The sequence below is a fragment of the Poecilia latipinna genome, unplaced genomic scaffold (genome assembly GCF_001443285.1).
Source record: "Poecilia latipinna isolate Pla-1442-1.1 unplaced genomic scaffold, P_latipinna-1.0 Scaffold996, whole genome shotgun sequence".
Classification (NCBI taxonomy): domain Eukaryota; kingdom Metazoa; phylum Chordata; class Actinopteri; order Cyprinodontiformes; family Poeciliidae; genus Poecilia; species Poecilia latipinna.
The window spans coordinates 88,434-94,579 of NW_015113612.1; the positions used below are offsets into that span (position 1 = coordinate 88,434).

Here is a 6,146-nt window from a genome sequence, read left to right on the forward strand (position 1 = left end):
TTGAAGCTGTCAGACTTGTTCTCTCTTAAATGATTTTGTCTGTTTACAGTGCTCCACCAGCTGCGGTCTGGGCGCCGTCTGGAGGACCTTGGTTTGCAGTACTGGCTCCGAATCGGACTGCGATCAGACCAAGAGGCCTGCGCCTGCCCGACAGTGCTACCTGAGGCCGTGCTCCACGTGGAAGGTCGGGGAGTGGAGTAAGGTGAGACGGCATGCAGCTCCGCTGTATGTGTCGGACCTTTCACTTCTGAACCACCAAGCTAATTAACGTCGGGAAGGAAAATTCACGCTGCTTCCTCATGCCTCGTTGGTTTACGTGCTTCCCCTCTGGCCCCGCAGTGCACCAAGAACTGTGAAGGCGGAATGAGATTCAGAGAGGTCCAGTGTTTTGACCTGAGAAACCAACGACCTCTGCGACCTTTCCACTGCCGGGCCATGTTCACCAGACCGTTGACACAAATGCCCTGCAACGTTCAGACATGCCTTGACTGGTACACTTCCTCCTGGGGCCAGGTGAGCTAATTAACGAGACTGATCAGAGCTGTGAAATGTAGTCATGCTTCAATATTTGATAGAATCTTTGGTAACCAGGTAGTTCATTTAAGGGAATCATCTATTCCTTTTTCTTTCTTTTTAAATGTTTTCAGGCTCATTGCTGTTGATGCTTGGTTCCATTTCTGTGCTATAAAGTTGAGAAATATGAAAAAATGTGTGGAAAAAATTGAGCTGAAGGCAGCAGAAACATTCAAATATTGATATCTGATCTTTGATGCACAGTTCAAATGCCACGAAAGACGAATGTAGTGATAGAAAAATATATATAAATCAAATGTACCTGAAAATTTGTGTATTTTACGATATGATATTTAGAGGAAAGTAATAATAAAAATTGATAGTGCAGAGCAGTATCTTGGAGACTGAAGTTATATTTTCTTCTTTGTTTCTGACAAGAATGATTGAAATGAAAAAAATAAATAAAAATTATATATATATATATATATATATATATATATATATATATATATATATATATTCAAATGTAAAAAAAAAGTTAGAAAATAAATTTCATATTAGGTTCAAAAAGGAGTAAAATGAAGCTGATGTTAAGTATTATTACTCCAATTTACACCAACATCCTGTGAATCAACAACTGTCTCTGGAATCAAAATCATCGATTGTTATTGTATATTAAAAATTAGCAACATTTGAAAATGGAAACGAAATCAAAAAAATCTCTTCATTGCATAACAGAGACAAGTCGACCAACACAATCACATCATATGAGTAGCAGGACCTGCACTTAAAAACAGAGTCCTGCCTTTGCTTTTCTCTCCCTCCTGCTTCTCCAACACCTGCTGGATCAGAATCCAACCAGCTCCAAGTCCGGTGGTCGAGCAAAATCTGACATGTTGTGAGAGCAGTCTGATAATCGGTGGAGAGCAGCAAACTGTCCAAAAGTAAGCTATTTCAAAGTCCTCTGGCTCCTGGCATTGCTCTGCAGAAAAGTGTGGAATCAAACCACAAGAGAAACTCGGAGTTTCCATGAGCCGCTGCACTTGTCCTCAGCACAATGGCCTTGTTAGGGCTTTGACAGCAAACACCTGGAAAAAGACCCGTCTGAGGTCCTTCACTTTTTTATTATCGGGTCATGAAGTGATTGAGCCAGGCTCGCTTTACATAATCAGTTCATATTTCAGTCGTGATGGATTAGCAACACTAGATTGGTGATGATTGGGATGCCACATGGCTCATTGTTAGAGCAGCTGCACCACATATAGCAGCTATGCTATTATATTATAGTGAACAGAGGGGAATTATACTTTTTTTTACCTCTTGGTGCCCAGTTTGCTTCCCGTCCTCGCGGCCATTTTCATGTCTTTCTCTTCTCTCTCTATCAGCCTTTCTGTCCTGTCCAGCTGCACCTCGATAAAACTGTATCCGTGTCAAACTCTATAAGAAGTTTGATTTTCCCTCAACATGTTTGGACCCTAAAAAGTTAACATGCACAAAAGAGGATGGAGCTATAAAATATTATTGTGGGTAAACATGCAGGACGATTCATTGGAGATTTTGTTGTTGGAGTTTCTAAAAACACAATCGGCAAAAACAAAAATATTTTTACCTAAGGACACAAAAATGGGCCTTGGATGGTTTGGCTGCCGAGTTGCATCCTCTTCTCAGGTTTTACTTTTCTTTCTTGTAATACCCAGATTTCAAATTGTTGCATATTTCATAACAGGAAGATTTTAGCTGAGGTGCTCTTTACCCATTCACTTCATAAAATCACTTATTTCGGAAAGTGAGCTTTTTCTTTCAGTCTCTTAACTTTGACATAAGAATCTTTGAGGCAGAAAGACTCCTAATACTCAGAAATGAATTTATATATAACCAATTTTAAATTGGATGGTTACTTCAGAAGCTGTGTTCCTAGCAGCTTGTCAGAATGAGAGAAGCTATCCCTGTGTCTTCAGCTGAATCTATATTTAAAAAAAAAAAGGCCTAAGAGAAAAACATGGAATAGGATTATCAGAGCTGATGAAGAGCAAATGACTCATCTGTCAGGTCTTGTATTAAATCTTTGCTGGATTTTATGAAAGACGCAATTCTCAGAATCATCTGCTCATCAGTTGCAGATTTTTTTTTTGTTTAAGGTATGAGATTTCTTCTTTTATTCTTTATTTATCCACCTCTCCCGTTCTTTAAAAAAAAAGCGGAAAATATGCTGTCATGGCCACGAATTGTTCTGGAAATTGGTGAATGCGATCAAAGTTCTCAAAAAGAGAGAGATCCTTTGAAAGAAATTGATCAAAAACTGTATGGTGTTTTCTGATAAAGACAAAATATCTGCAATATCTACAATGAAAAGTATTTGGTGAAATGTTTACTAAAGTAACTGAACAGGTCATCTGATTTAATATTCAGAAATTAACTCATCAGATGAACAAAAAGTCTAAAGTTATGTGCAAATGTTGGGAATTCAGAAACTAATAAAAATAAAAAAATAACCCTTTCATGCATGAATTATGATCCTTTGTGGCAGGATTTTTTTCCTTTTTTTTTCTTAAGGCATGAAAAAAGGTAGGAAAAATTTAATTTTTTAAGTAAAAAAAATAATTTAATTTAATTTATTTTAGTTGATCAATTGTAATTTTCTCCAAATACAAAGTTGTTATTTGAAAAAATGCATCAGTAGTACTGTTCTTTAGGGGTTATCTGATGTCACAATATATTTTTTCATCTGTCTACAGTAGAAGGAAGGACCGGGTCGGTCGGCATGCTTTTTTGTCTGTCGGCCATATTGGATTTAACAAAAATTATTTATTGCATTTGCAGCTGATGGCCAGTAGTTGATAATGTATTTTATGATGCATTAGTGTCCACTTCAGTGGTCCGTGTGCATTTATAACATAAAAATCCACAAGAAGCACAAGAAAATGCCTTTTAGATAGCTATCCACTGTAGTGACCGAAAGGGTTAATATAAACAACATGACTATAAAATAAATTAAGCTGAACCATCAATTTAAAAAAAAAAAACTGGGTTTGAGTTGATTCTGGAGCTTGGCCCTATATATTTCCGAGGTTTTTTTTTTGTTTTGTTTTTTTTATAATGTTTGATAACAAAAATTAAAACTTCTCAATGTTTGACATTAGCTGTGTCCGAATTCAGGGTCTGCATCCTTCGAAGGACTGGTCTACGTAGGACGGGTCCTTCGAAGGCCGGGAATAAACTAAGACCGGAAGAAAAATATCTGTGGATTCGGACAGGTCTAGCCTTCACCAACTGTCCCCGCCCCCACCTCAGCGTAACTCATGTTGCCAAGCAACCGTGACAGCGTGAAGCAGAGAGCGGAGAAGAAAAAAACAAAAAAACAACGGAGCCGAAGTTTGTTTTTCAGTCATGTATTACTGATTTCTATATTATTCTTCAACTTTTATAGTAAAGGATGTTCCATAGTAAAAAGGAAATCTCTTAGTTTGATTCTAAAATGTTCAAATGTGTACTGCACTTTTCTACAAGGAATACAAATTATTCATTTACAAATATAATACTCTCCACATCGCAGATAGGACATTACGGTTAAATAAACTTATTATGTTTGAAGGTTTAACTTTAATTAATAAATCAAACCGATGTGCTCTGCTTTGAAATACTTTATAAACCAAACATTTTTCAACCAGACCTGTCTGAATAATATCGGTGTTTAACTCCCACTCATTGGGGAAAGCTAGCGGGAGTTTTTATAACAATGTGCCAGGAGTTAGGCGTTTTCTCTCGGTATACCGAACCTGGAGCGCCCGGCCAGCTGACAGCTGGCGGGGAGCTGGTTGTTAACGCAGCGGTAGCAGACAGGTCCGAAAATGTCAGAGCAATATTGCAATTAGGTGATGTATTGATGAACCGAGCAGATATTTGAGATTTACACACTTACATTCTCGCCTAAAAACGTTGAACCAAATCACGTTGTGTCATTTAAAGTGTTATATAGCTAAATAATTTGTCGCTATTCACCGCCATTATCGCTCTGCCTGAATGCCCAGTTGGAACCCGCAATGAATTATGGGATATCGTGGGCCGTGAAGGATACACCGGACCCATCCTTCAAATCTGGGGAAAAGAAGGACGCATTTGAAGGATGCATTTGAATTCGGACAGGCCTTGTCGCCACGCTATGACGTAATCGGCCTACAAATCCGTCCTTCGAAGGATGCAGACCCTGAATTCGGACACAGCTATTGTCTAGCAAAATGTTTTTACGTCAGGCTACAATAGAATGTTCAGTTCCAATGTTATCAATGACATCAGCAGTGATGTCATCTCTCTATGATATCACAAGGGAATCTCTCTCTTGAATGTGGCTCGCAGACAGAGTTTTCTCTGACCTGTTCCACAGTTCAATCGCGGCAGATCACCCTTCAGAGCTTGTTAGATATCGAATCCAGAGAAGTGAGAATTTACCAGTCATGAAGCAACAGCAGACTGCTTTTAAACATGAAACTTTTCCAGCTAAGCTTTCATGGGTCGACATTGTAGATCTCAACATCCAAGTCGACTATGACGCTGTCATTTTCCCTGTTGAAGATGACAGCGTCAGTCCCATTGAGCCGGAAGATCAATCAGAGATCCAGGGGGAATCAAGTCCTTCCGGCAACTTTGAGACATCTTTGAAAGTCGAGCAGAAAACAACACCCTCTGCTGGCTTCAAGATTACCCCGTCAATGGAAGTCTTGGAAGAGACAAACCAACACGTTAAAGATCTGACAAAGCAGGTAGACGATCTTAAAACAGAGTTGCAGAGAAAGAATTTTGAACTCCAAGAGGAAAGAGACCGAAGGGTTGCATGTCAGGCTGAAGTCACATCCCAGCAGGAGGAGATTCAAAGACTGCAAACAATGTTGGAAAAAGAACATCACCAGCAAAAGATTAAAGATGTGTCAAAGGTTTCCTGCTCTTCCAAAGTCACAGTTGACAAGAGCGTTCTTCAACAGCTGGAGTACTTCAAGCAGGAGGCTGCAAAATACGCCTTCCGCAATAAAGGTCTTATTGAAGTAATGGTTGAAGAATACAAAGTGAGACTTGAATATGAGGAGCAGCTCAAAAATCACTCTGAGCAAGCTTCCAAATTTAAGGCTCAGGAGGAAACGGTGAAAGCTCTCCAGGGTCAGATTGCAGACCTTAAGGTGGAGTTAAAACTTGCTCTAGAAAATATCCATCCTAGAGTCTCCACCCAACCAAAGACCCCCCTGCAAGCAGAGGAGCCCAAGCAAAGGCAGACCTTCAGTCAACAAGGGGTCTCCATGAATAGCCTGACTCGGCCTTTGCGCCGACCCACATCCAGCTTGCAAACAGAAGGCTCCCTACAAATAGAGGAGACCAAGAAAAGGCAGACCTCCAATCAACCAGGGAGGTCCGAAGAAAGACATACCTTTGATCAACCAGGGAGGTCCGAAGAAAGACGGACCTTCACTCAACTAGGGAGGTCCGAGGAAAGACGGACCTCCAATCAACCAGGGAGGTCCGAGGAAAGACAGACCATCTATCAAACACAGAGGTCTGAAGAAAGACAGACGTCCATGCGACCAACCTCAACTGGTTGCATGCAGGGCCTTCATGTTGGCATTGGCATGAAGACCAATCTAAGCCCG

At 40.1% G+C, this 6,146-nt stretch overlaps 1 long non-coding RNA gene across 1 annotated transcript; it reads left to right on the forward strand.

The window, feature by feature from the left end:
- Positions 1-51: 51 nt before the first annotated feature.
- LOC106958555 (uncharacterized) lies at positions 52-1,632 on the forward strand. The gene is made up of 3 exons (XR_001427177.1): positions 52-202; positions 340-513; positions 1,365-1,632. It is a non-coding gene; the product is annotated as an uncharacterized LOC106958555 (long non-coding RNA).
- Positions 1,633-6,146: the final 4,514 nt, after the last annotated feature.